Source organism: Bacillus rossius, chromosome 17, assembly GCF_032445375.1.
Source record: "Bacillus rossius redtenbacheri isolate Brsri chromosome 17, Brsri_v3, whole genome shotgun sequence".
NCBI classification, from domain to species: Eukaryota; Metazoa; Arthropoda; class Insecta; order Phasmatodea; family Bacillidae; genus Bacillus; species Bacillus rossius.
This window is the reverse complement of record NC_086344.1, coordinates 18,742,777-18,756,745: the sequence shown is the minus strand read 5'-3', so window position 1 is coordinate 18,756,745 and position 13,969 is coordinate 18,742,777. Positions and strand designations below refer to the sequence as shown.

At 34.6% G+C, this 13,969-nt stretch overlaps 1 protein-coding gene across 2 annotated transcripts in view; it reads right to left on the bottom strand.

Annotated features, from left to right (window-relative positions):
• Positions 1 to 13,969, bottom strand: part of LOC134540681 (probable multidrug resistance-associated protein lethal(2)03659) — a 152,613-nt gene that overhangs the window by 130,086 nt on the left and 8,558 nt on the right. Inside the window, exon 1 of one of the 2 annotated variants that reach the window (XM_063383559.1) lies at positions 2,783 to 4,935. The exons of the other annotated variant lie outside the window; for it this stretch is intronic. The gene's annotated coding sequence lies outside the window, so the exon portion shown is untranslated. Of the gene's footprint in view, positions 1 to 2,782; positions 4,936 to 13,969 lie in introns of those variants that run through there. 2 annotated transcript variants of the gene reach the window in all.

Here is a 13,969-nt window from a genome sequence, read left to right as displayed (position 1 = left end):
ATACTGTGCATAGCTCAATCGGAATAACCCCTAGCGAAGTTTTGAGCCTGGATAGATCGGCGGCGATCAACCCTGAATTTATACCCCATTGTGACAAGGAGCCCGAAAGGACAAGACTACCCACCGGAGAAGAAGTGGAAGCATTCGTAAGAATGAAGCTCACAGCAGAAGCTGATGTACGAAGAAGAAGGAAACCAGCATCCAAATTGTCTAAATTTAATATCGGCGACCTTGTGCTCAAGAAAACATCTCCTGTCAGCAAGGCATGGGAGAATGTCACCAGGAAATTATTTCTGCTTTTCGACGGACCATATGTCATAACTGACATAGTTCAAGAGAACTGTTATGCTCTGGAAGACCCATCTACAGGCCGACCAGTAGGCCGGTATAATATTTCGCAGTTGAGAGCCTACAAGAAACCTGTGTCCCAGTGAACAAGTTCGACACAAGCTAGTGAAACACCTGTATAGTACGAGTATAGGTACTATAACAGCTGAGCGCAATCGGAATGTCTAGGTCAGAGCCAGGACCTGACCAGTATGAATGTGAAAGGTATTAAATGGTTACTGTGTAATTTGTTACGCCATGTGAGGCGTATTGCAACCACTGACAGGTACCTAATGTGTAGCGGAAGTGTGATATCCGCTTGGTACATTATCGTCGCGTCGATGCGGAAGTGCAATTCCCGCTTATTATTGCCTGTAGTGAGGTGAAGTGAAATGCCACCCACACAGATGTAATGAATCTTCGAATTTAATAGTGTATTATGTGTATAATATTGTTTGTCAGTTGGTCTGCATTATTCTTTGTGTGAGTATAAGTTCACTAACAGTAATACCTGAATCTATGTAATGAGATGCGCCTATCTGTAAGTACTATCATACTAACTAGCAAAAGGAAATGTCAAGCTTGTGTGTTGTCGACTAACTTGTGTGAGTGAAGTATGGCCTAGCTGTGTAAACATGGGTGAGCACTGTTCTACAAAGCATCTAAGAAGCACATGAACACTTTGCAACTACTAGCATAATAATAATAAGGTTACCTTGAATTACTGATGTGGTTACTCCAATTTTTCCGAAGCACAACACACCACTGAATTTATTAAGAATCGCCGAGATTTATTTATTTTTGTTATTAAACACTGCTGGAGAAGAAGATGAAAAAAAATATATATATTTTTTTTTGCAAATTTAATACTTTTGTTTTACATGAATTCTATGATTGAAGTAGGGCTTTGCTAATGATCTCATAGGGTTGCATTCTGCCCTGAATGCAGAGTAGAAAAGTATGCATTCCTTTCGCATACAAATCCACTCAGTATTAGAAAGCTATTTCTTTAAATTAACTTGATTTGGTTATTTTAAATAATGATATTTATGAAATGATAACGAGATATATACGAACGACTGTGTCATTTATTGTGAAAAAAAAAAAAACTATACAAAAGATTTTAATTTCATTCAACGTGGAACTTGAGATTTTGTTTGTTTATGTTTGTAATCGTCGAGTAGGCGAATATGATGTCAAACGAAGACCTGAAAAACTCAATGTCTAACAACTATGTCGCGGACTTAGTACACTGTTGCAGTAAATGTCAGCAGGCTGTATTATAAACAAGTACTAAGTTACTGCAAAATTGAGCCAGCCAGAAAAGAAAAAAAAAAATTTTTTGCAAGCTATCATGAAAGCATTTTTTTTTTGTTTCACATAGCTTTGTCAGGATAGAATTATCCTTTGCATCGAGATCATGAATCTCAAGTGATTTTAACAAGAAACAATTCCTATCAGAGAAATTTCTGAATGATATGAATACACAGTCAGGATCCTGCGAAGCCCGCATCGGATGCCTGAAAACGAAACTAATGGTTGATATGAGAGGGAAACTGCTATACACTTTCCAAACAGCTGTTTGCGTTATATGAGAACCCAGCTGATTACAGAAAAAAAAAAAAAAAACTACCTTGCGAGAAGTGGTAGAAATAAAAGTTCACCAGACACTCGAGTAAAATAAAAGAAAGAAAAATAAAGGCCGCCTTCGCCGAGCGGTAAGCTGCGATAAAAGAGAGATAAAAGAGAAGGAAACACTGTGCGTTCCCTTTCCAAGCACAAGTTACACATGATGCGTGTACTTAAACGAAATCAAAACTATTGTTGATTTGTTTGCTAACATAAACAAATGCTTTTAATTATGTAATATATGAAATGTTCCTTGAAGTGATATTGTAAATATGATGTTATGTATATTATATGAGATGTTAGTGAGAATTATTAATTTTATCAATTGTTGATATTATGAAGTTATGAAAGATTGTGAGATGATGCTTATGGAAATGTACGAGATGCATAATGAAATTGTACATAGAATAAAACAGGTACAACCTGAAGGCATAAGGATGCCTAACAATGATGTACACAAACCCTTTCATTAACATGAAAATCAGTTTAGTTAAAGTTATGCTTGAATGTTATCTAGCTAATGATACCTATTGTTAAGATGTAACAATTTCACTTTGAAAGTTATTGAATGGTTAGCCTAAGTTACTTATTATTTAATATCTGATGTTATTTGATCCCATTAATTACTATTTGTTTTAATAGAGTTAGTTTATACTGAACTGGCTTGTGGATAGGCTACGTTAAGCACAGAAGATGTCTTAGCCTGCCGACATTCGTGCATTACAAGTGCACGATTCACACATGAGTGAAGAGTTTTAAGACTGTTTAATGACCGGGATACTTGTTAGTTAAAATGTACACAATACAGTTCGCAACGGCTGTGTACCTATCAGTGATGGGACACGACGAGTGCGTCCTTGTGAGAAGTGGCGGTTCCGCCGACACGAGCAGCACCGCAGACGTCCCGACGCCGCCTCTCACGTGTTCGTGGGGTAGGGCGGCAGCTGCAGCCGCAGTCCGCCGCTGCAGATGTTCGCCGCGGAGCCCGGAGCCGTGGTGTCCGGTACTGCGAGCCGCCACACGCCAATCCCGCCGACGTGAGTTGTGGAGCAGGTGTTGGTGTTGGCCGCTTTGAGGTCGGGCGCTGTCCCGATGCCTCCTCAGCCGCCGCCGGGGATGTCGTTTGCACCGCGGGTGGACGTTGATCCACTGCCGTGACGTGTCCTGGAGAACGTCACATTGTTGACTCACATGTACATACACCCGTTACAGCCATATGAGATTGCTACTTACAGTAAGTATGTCCTCCCACGTCCCTCTCAACAGGAGCGGCTCAAGGGAGTAGACGCCGTCGGAGAGCTGCAGCAGGTCCAGCAGAGAAGATTTTGCGCGGGAAAACCCGTGGACCATTCGAGCGCAGGTCTGCTAGCGGCGACGACCCGATGCAAAGTGATTAAAATTGCGCGAATTGTCTGGTGTAACGGGCGAAATGACGATAGAAAAAAAAATAAAAAGGAGGAGAAGAAGAAACTCAGTCGCTCCAAGTTTTTTTTTTGTGTGGTGCGCGCGCCGCTAGGCGACAAGGCTATTCGTTGTACACAGTGCGAGAGAGACGGTAAACTGCCAATCACATTGTACTGTTTTGAACAGGTCAACGATTGCAGTTCAATATGATTGACAAGGGCGGCAATTCTGTGCTGTTACTATTTTCATAATGCACAGAAAGTTATGACTTATTTTAATGATACTATTATTTATAAAGTCTTATTATTTTGATTGTTATTATTATTATTATGAAATTTTATTATTTAATTTGTATATTGTTCGCCCGCAAAAGTTATTTAAATATATTTTTATTAATTATGTATATCTACGAGAGCTATGCTCTATGACCTGAAATGGACTTATATGGACAGTCAATTGAGTATACCCCTCTAAGGACTAATGAACTTAACGAATAAACGATGATTTTATTCGGGGTATTACTTAAAGAAATTTTCATTGTTGGAAATTTTCGTTTTAAATTTACCGCATTTCTGTGTTTTCAATTGTATTAATGAGTGTTATTTACGGTATTTATATTGTAAATTACGCTAACCGATTTTGGTTTCGGCCAATGAGAGGCCGTGTTTTAGATGTGAGGCGTCTAGAACGTCTTAATTAAAAAGTTTGGTTGTATGAAGGCGTCTGATGCCGACGCAAAGGCGCGAGGCCTATTTTAAATTTGAAAGTTAGCTAGCTAGATTATGCCATCCGACACTCAGGATGAGCTTAAACGACGTATAAATAAATAATGTGTAAGATTATAAGGGCATATTCTGACGGATATGTTATTAGGAGTGAAAATCTGTAAGTAAAGATCTTGCATTTTGTATCGCCCATAGACATACCCAGCTGTATGTAATTTCGTCGTAAATAACTCCGATTTGACGACAAACTGATTTGTTTTCACGTAAAAGGTGTCAATTATCCTGAACTACGTCATGAATTGTTAGTTCCAAGATTTAAATTATTATTTTTATTTTGTGATACCCAGAGGTGAAATGGGAGTACAAGTTTCGTGTCTCTACCATATAAACTGAGTTAAGCCAAGGCAAATACGAACCCAAATATAAACATAAATAGTAATCATACTAATTAATTGTGCTATGATTTCAAACATTTTTCTGTTATGTAAGAATGCGTCCGTAAAAACATCATTTGATTTTATTTTCTGAACTTACACTAACGAACTTTTGGTGAACGATTCATGTGTGCTACGTATTTTCCTGATGTTTTAATTTACATAAGCGCATATCCACGAGTCATGTTCAGTATCGTTAGGATTGTTTTTCTGTGATTTTTATCTAATTATATTAATATTGATTTTTATCTCTACACCTATGTTAGTTGTCCCTGATGAATAGCAATTTTATTATTAATAAAAATCTGGATTCTATCCCTATGTATTGATATATGTTACCTAGCTACCTGTGTCCTAGAGTGTGTGTTTTATGATAGATAACATTTTATGCATGTTTCTAAGGGTCAGAGTACAAGAGTATAACAGTACCATTGACATATATATATGTGTATATATATATATATATATATATATATATATATATATATATATATATATATATATACACACATATATATTTTTAAAAATAGTGACAGCCAGTGTATATCGTCCCGACAACACACACACAACAAAAGGGTCTATTTATAAATCAACGAGTACTATTAATGGTACTGGCGCCAGCAGTAAGCATACACCAACAAGTTTAGCAGCAGTACACCAGGAAGAAGACCCAGTTCCTCTACTTTGTCTTTAAAATGCTGGATAAATGGCTGCACTGCAGATTCGTCGCTTGACAATTTTTCACCCAAAATAGTTAACAGACGGATACCAAATCGCTTTTTTAATCTATCCAGCCACCCATCACTGGCACTTAAATAATCTTTTTTGGTGATTTTTTATAAAATTCTATTGCTTTTGCTTTCAGAACTTTTTCAGATACAGGAGTGTGTTTAAAACGCTGTTGCATGAACCACGTGTAGAGAGCGTTTTCCATCATTGGACAATCACCAACTCTTAATGTTTTACGCGCTTTCCTGGTCCAGATTCCGTCTTCACGTAGTCCACTATCTTTTGTTTATTTTCTCTTAAGATCATGTATTGTAGCATGCCCAACTCCATATTCTTTTGCCAATTTGCATGTGTTTTCTCAACGATATAACTTCTTTAAAATATCCATTTTATCTTTCAAAGCTAGAGTCTTGTGTTTCCGTTTACTTGACATTTTTAACTAGACTATTCTCACTTGAAAACAGCAGGTGAATATGTACGCACGTGCTCGTGATAAGTTTAGAGGTTAGACTGCTGGATGAAGACAGAGTACATGCCGGATTATTGGACGTAAAGGTCTATTGGAGTGCCGGATTAGTGAGATTCTACTGTATTGTGAGCATGTGAATGACTATCAACAGTTGATCATGCTTCTATTCATTAAATCATTAAATAATTTCATTAAAAGATTAAATCTCTCATTTTGAATTAAAAGTGAAAATGGATGGGCTTCTAACTACACATGAAATTTTGGTTGAAATTTGGACTGAATTAAGACATTAGAGGTATGTACTCTCTGTATTAAAAACTACTAATCCAGTTTGATACCTGACATTTTGTCAAATTCCCTGTGTTTTCCAGGTTTCAAAGATACTTTTCAATTCCCAGAGTTTTCCAGGTTTCAAAGATAGCTTTTCTACTCCCTGTGTTTTTCATATTTCGAAGATACCTTTTCAATTCCCTGTGTTTTCCATTTCTTTTCCAGGCTTTGAAGGTACCCTTTAATTTTTCAATTCCTTTTCCAGGTTTTGAAGACACCTTTTGAATTCCATGTTTTTTCCAGGTTTTGAAGATCCTTTTTGAATTCCCCGAGTTTTCTCTGTCAGATATGTTTTCTTAAACAACATAAAACAAATGTTATATTTTAACAGCACAGGGGAAAGTGTGTTGGTTCATAGTATGCATAGTAACTTCTAGAAATTTTTTTTGATTTCCCTGACTTTTACATGATACATGGAATTCACTGACTTTTCCAGGTTTTCCCTGACCGTAGAAACCTTGTAAATACAGAAAAAGAACTACTTATCTACCCTCAGCACATTCTTAAATGCTATCTTGAAAAGTTTTCAAATTGTGTTGTTTCTTCTGAAGCTCTGCAAAGCGTATCCGTATGTGTGCCCAGGCAGGCGGGCCCCTTAATGAACGTAACCTGAACTGAAACCAACTAAGAATGCATGCTGACGTGCCTGGTGGGACCGAGTCTAGTTGAGGAATCGATTAGACTCATGTCCACTACTAACACACTAGCATCTTTAACAACGAAGCAAATAAGCAGATAAAAAAAAAGTTTACTGATGGCAACAGGGCAAGCACGACCGGCCTTCGCAGTTTGTGGGCAATGTTGTGCTTCATCTTTGGCATGCAGGTGTGAATTGTTGGTTTCTGGGACAAACCCAGACACCCAAAGGACTCCGCGAAAAATTTTTTTTTATTTAAGATTCGCTACCTGCCTACCTTATAGTCAAAGATGGTAGCCACAATACAAAAAACATTAATACACAAACACAAAACAAAACAAACAAAAAAATGTATATGTGTGTGTGTAAATTACAAGAAATACAGCAATAGAAACAAAGAAATGAACATGATAAATTTATTTAATGAAATTAACAGTTAAACAACATGAAAAACACAACCTAAATAAAATTTTTGACTAAATATGAGATGGTAAGATTATTTTATTTTTTTGCATTTATTTTATAATCTGATACAGGAAAGTCACTTACATACTCTTTGAAATTTGTGGTGATTCTGTATAAAATATCAATAGTTTTGGTTAGTGTACATATTAAAGGTTACTGACAACAGTTAAATGAAGGTAGTAATCTTAATTCCAGTATTATCAAGAGATTACAGTTAATTGTATTCTTGTAGCAATTATGTACAAATAATGCAATCTAATATGTCTCTTCTTAATGAGAAAGATCAATGTAGGGAGTGTAAATCTACATTTTGATTAACATTCCTTTTTGAGTCTATAATTTTGATCAATTTGTTTTATACTTTATCTAATTTGTCACTATACATTTTACTAATGTTGTTACAAATAACAGTGCCATATTCAAGTTTAAATACAACCAAAATTATATAAAGACTACGTATTGGATCTAAATTTGCTAAGAAGTTAGCAAGCAAATCTGCAAAACCATGGTTCACACCTTTACACATTAATAAAAAAAAAATAATGAATTTCTAAGAAATTCTTTAAAAATTTATGTACTTCAGATGGACATGAGTAACTATTATTATTTTTTTTTACTTTGTAGTTTTCCATAAGTGGTATACTTAGTATTATTTTTATCTGAAAATTAAGCTTATGAAAATCATTTGCTACGCATACAGCATTGAGAAACACCGACAAAGTGCATGTGCGTAACAATGCTTGCTGCCACAGTCCCAAAAAAAAAAGTCCACGCAACACAATACGGCTTTATGTGACTGTACTAAAACGTTTATTAAGGACTATTACAGGTTATATGGAATAGTTTTAAGCACTCTTAGACAAATAAAAATAAAATCAGCAAGGTAATAAGGCTATCAAAAAGGATATTAAGAAGGCATACAAACCCTAAAAATGTTGGACTCACATTCTGGAAGACCCTGATCCAAATCCCTGCTGATCCATTCTAATTTTGATTTTCAACGGTCTACCCTAACTCACTCCACGCAAATATCAGGATGGTTCCTTAGACTACCCCCACACTGTGCCAATCTGAACGTACCACAGTGCGAGTGAGCGGCACATTTTAATAAAACACGTGCGAGAACTGGTTGGAGCCACTTGGAGCACACCACTCCGCCACACTCCCGACTGCCAGTACTAGAAATTGATTTGGAGGAAGCAATAGCATTGTCCGAGTTATTGCTACAGCTAAAGAAATGCAGTAAAAACAGAAGATATCAGATTCATCCTATCCTTTATTGAGCAATAACTAGGGACAAGATTTTATGGTTTTATTTTTAGGCTGAAACGGTTATTCAGAAATTTCTCAGACTCAACATACTCATCTCGTGTGGAGAAGGAGAAATTAATTCCAGATAAATTTTCAACTTCCCATTCATAAGGTTGGATGGGTGTTAAAATTTGGTCGTCATATGGACGTTGTAGGCTCTTGCAGCAAGTCTTATCACTGAGCACCCAACTCCATCACATGGTACCTTTCCATGGGCAGTAGCGGAAAAATGCCATTCTGCCTGTACACTACAGTCTTGCTCATGATAACATAACTTGATAAAGTTTCTCTTATTTCTATATTGTGCAGCACATCCATCCGAGTAATAAAATTTTTTTTTTGGCACAGATCGAAAAAACTTTATTGCCATGAATTCAACAAGTTTTTTCTGGAATGTATACACAGAAAGTTCATTATTCTCTCTAATAAATCACAAATGGGTGTATTGTTACATGATCACTTGCCCAGTGAAAACTTTGAGCTTTATCCTGAACGACAATATTATAGTTTTCAGAGAAATCTAGGTTTACTATTAACTCAGACTCTCTATTTTCTTTTGACGTAACGTCTAATAAATCGATGAACGCAGGCTATACGCACGAAAAAGTGTCCCATTACGATGTGTCCCGTTACGCTCATTGTACGCTTGCGCCGCATCTACTTTCTTCCACTCGATTTGAACAACCATCGATTTGACTTTTTCGAGGCACATACAACTTGAAACACTCCCATTCGTTTCCTACTTTTTCTTCATGGTCCTATCCTTAACAGAATAACACAGATTGGAAGAAGTTAAATAGCAAACATGTATAAAAGTTATAGTTAAAATAATCTCTGTGGTAAAGTAATAAACATATTTGAATTAATGAGTGCAAATAAAAGTAAATTTATCAATTAAATTGTAGATTTCATTTCAGTCCTTCTTTGTATCCACACAAAATAATGATAATTCAATAAATATGATTCAATTTTATTCATAAAAGTATGCAATCATTTCATCAATGTTTTGTTATGACGTTGTCACGTTGAACTATCGTCCGTAAACTGACTTTACAGACAACCAATGTTTTTTGTCATTAATGAATGATGACAGCTACTTTGCAATAAAATCATGCTTTTTTAAAATGGTTAGCTTGTCACAGAAAATATTAATATAATCCTTATTAGATTTCTGTAAAGTTTCAAGACTGCAACGATCAACAGACACCCAATGACGATAAGTAACATTTTCTATAAGATTTGCTTCAAAAGCCTCTTCAATGATTTTGCGATTTGGGGCAACACCTGGGCATACTGTACAGTCACTTGTATAGCAATTAATGTTTGGTGGATTACACAGAATTTTTGCCAAACAGTGATTATAAGTATTCAGTTGTCCATTTGTCAAAGCTCCTAATTTTGTATTATTCTATTGTTAACTTGAAGTTCTAGTGGATTGTGCATACAGAGACTGAATGTGTACCAATTTGGCCTGCCATTATGCAATGTTTTGGTCTCAGATCGGCAATTTTTGAAAAACCTATTGTAATATCTGAAAATCTTTCCTTAATAAGTAAGCCTCCTCCAGATCTCACAATATTAGTCATTTTGACATTTTTGTTTTAATTCCATTCGAATCGACTAGTCAAACAGTCCTTAATACCGGGCATTATTCTGCTTATATTATTAATTTCATAAAATGACTTAACGGTATCGAAAATAGCTTTTGAAAGAGCCTTTCCAGGCTTTATTTAGGGCTTTCTAAAATACAATATTCTTCTAACATATAATTTGGTGCATTAAATTCTCACATTATTTTTCTAATGTTCCATTTCTCGTAATATCATTATTTTCTTAAATCTATTTGTTGATGTAGAAAACTTTTCTTTGAGGTTTTGTAAAATTGACTCATCATCACTAGATGAATCTTCAGCTGCTATGCAGAGTTCATCTTTTTTTACTTTCTCTGTAGAAAAATGCTTAGAGTGAATTTTCTTAATGTTAATATAAGTCTTTTCTAGTTCAACTATTGAAGTATTCAATTGTTCAATTATAATTTTTTGATATGAAGAAAAGGTTGGATCATGTGGTTGAGAACTGTATTCCTCACTAGTTTTGATTGGAGAACAAGACAGGCCAGAGGGGCCAGGTTGATTAGTATTGTCTACCTTTAAATATCCTATTTTTTTCCTACAAAAATCACAAATTTTGGCTTCTTTAGGATATCAGGATATAAACTTAACATCCAAGATGTTAAACTTCTAAGTCTCTTTTTATCCCTAATTGTGTGATTGTAATTTAAAGAATTTGTTTTTGTTTTACATTGTCTGTTTTAAACAATTTTTATAAACTTTAGAAAAAGACCATCTCACTAAAATCATACAGGCATAGCTTATTGTAAATTCATTGTGCTTTTCAAAGAGCTTCAATATATGTTTTATATCATGTAGTACTTACAAAATAATATTCTTATAAACACTCACTAGATATAAAACTACTTTTAAGGAATTAATAGAACTTATATTTTAACTTATTTTAGCACAAAAGATTGTCCACTTTTAAACACCTACATTATGTACCGACATCCTACTCGTACCAACTGCAGATGCAGAATAAACAATATAGAGAACTGAGATTGAGCCTGTCTGAACTTGACTGTGAGGTTACTGTCAGCTCATGAAACCATCAACAGACCTACCCACTATTAGTCACCTTTCATGTCACAACTTGAAGAATCATCTAGAACAGACACTGCTGATTGTTGAGTGTCTCCTTACATTTTGAAATAAAATACATTATAAAGTACCTAAGTTATAAAAACTATTTCCAACTTAACTAAAAAAAAAAATATTTTGTAAATAACTAAATTGTTGTCTTAGAAGCAACCCTCCTAAGTACATAATTAATTATGGTAATAATCACCATCATAAAAAAATAAGTAAAGTTAGGGTACATAGTATTACTCTGAAACAAAAACTTATAAAACTCCCTCTTTTTTAATTATTATTTAAGTATGAACCCATTAGCCTCCCAGATTGAAATTTTGAGAATTATTTACCAAAAGTATAAACTATTCATAGGAATTTTTTTTAAGATTTTCAAAAAATCACTTTTTGAGGAAATCAACATTAAAATTTTGAATTTGATTTCTCAAAAACACTTTTTAAAACAAAAGTATATTGTTGTGAACATCAAAAGCAATATCATTTAAAACTGAGTAAAATGACACCACTCCCATTTCTCTAGCTCAATTAGGAGAAAAGCTATGGTGATTTCAAAATATGTTGGTTACTTTTTTTTGGCGAATTTTGAGAAACTTTACATAGCTGTAATTTTTAAACCGTTTGATATATTTGAAGGAAAAAAAAAAAATTGGTATTATTCTTAATCTCTATGAGGACAACCTTCATACAAAATTTCATCAAATTCTGAGGTGGTCAAGTAAATATTTTTTTAATTTTAGTATATGTTGATTTCATACGGAATGACTCCACTATTAAATTCAAACCAGACTATAGCAATTTGTTTCTAACCAGTGGCAGTCCTAAGGAATGGATGATGATATAAAAAAAACATGAGCGATAAAATACCAACTACTACAAGCCGCAAATGAACTTCAAAGGTATATGTAACATTGGTGAACGTATTTTGATTTCTATATTAAAGGATTTTCTTCTCCAGACATTTTTGTTCTTTCTCTGTGTTGTGAGCAGCTTATTTATTTAAAATTAGTACTCTAGAATACAGATAAAACTATTGTACAGGTTAAGACTTTTCAAAACGTCATAAATACTGTGAAATAGATCTTTAAAATTATTATATTTTTTTTACACAATTTTGGACAAGGCATTTAAATTGGAGGTATTCCAACGTTACCCAAATCCCTCCAGGCATCTGCCCCTCCCACAATTCGCGACTGTGTCTACAACTGGGTTTAACATCGCAGGCTATACATTAGTATAGGCTTTACGGCAATCCAATGGGATCGCCAAGCTTATAGAGGGTTCTGAACTCACTTGGGTAGGTGCCGACTCAGTGCTCTTATCATTGCCTGGTTACTGGGATTGAATCCACGATACCCGCCGAACGAGCTTGGCACATTGGCAAACATGGCTAGCAGAACCCGTATCAACTTGAAAACAACGTGAGATAAGCGGGCACAACGAGCTCATTAAAAAAATGATCTGGACACTGATAACTCGAATGATAAAAAAGCAGACCACTACAATTGCAACTAGTTACTATCTCTTCACATCCAAACTACTAAAACATTGTTCAAAGTACGAACAGCAGCTAAGGGCGTTAAATGCTATTTGTCCTTCAAGACACTCTCCGCAGTAGCTAAAGTTTTGAATTAATTCATTTATTTTTAATTACCAATAGCTACAAATAATTTCAGTAATAAAATAATTAGCTAAAGACAGGTGAAATGAATAAATAAATATAGCTGTAGAATTCTACCAATCCGTTAGATATCCTTAAAATCTACCCCTGCAATTAAGTAGCCTATTATAAGCAAGCAAGACTACAATTTCAAACCAATCTACAGTAATTAGCAATAGAGATAAACCAACTGTATAGAAAGGATTAAAATGTAAATCATAATACTAAATATGCAAGTGTATTAGTAATTCTAAAAGAGAGCATCTTTACAAAAATATTAATTTCCTTTTTTTTCATACTTTACTTTTTGACATGCTTTTGAATCATTATCTACGATGGAAGTGTGATACTTCAAGTAGTTTACTGTTTTAACAAATCGTTAGGTTAGTTACATTATAAATATTGTATGTGTGAATGGTACCTAGTTTGGGTTAGGTTAGTAACATAAATAATACTATAAAATGGTGTGGTTAGTTTTTTAGATTAGCTTAACTACATTAAAAAAAAAGGGTTTGACTGTAAAGTCGGTTTACAGACGATAATTTTATGTTGATTAACGTCGTAAGAAAACATTGATGAAAAATTGCATACTTTTTAATTTTCAAATATTATTTACAGTTTTTGCAAATTTAATTTAAATAATTTTTTTAAATATAATCACAAACAATTAGTTAAAAAGCCCACCTTAACCTGTTTGATATTATAGAAGATTTTATCGCACGATGGTGTAACCAGTCCAACTGTTAACAGTCATATTATTATTATTTTGATTATTATTGTAACATTAATTGTATATTTCATGAGCCGATCTTATGTATTTAATTATTTTATTGTAAAGAGGACAACCAAAGTCGAACATATATAACACATCTAATTGCCAGAGACAACACACCTTTTAACTTCAGGGTCTTCTAAGCATTATTCTTTGGAAACTTTATTCATTTACCTTAGTTCAGCACTCTTACACGCTAATATCCAAGTTTTATTTCACTATGCAGTTAATTTGGTTTGCTGATTGCCCTATAGCTCCATGGTTGCTAGGAACGGAAAATAAATAGTGAGAAGGAAGAAGGGAGAGACGCCATCGCCATCTTGCAGCAGGAAGACGTTTCTCGGGCTGGGGCGAAGCAAAGCCTTGGTTGCCGCC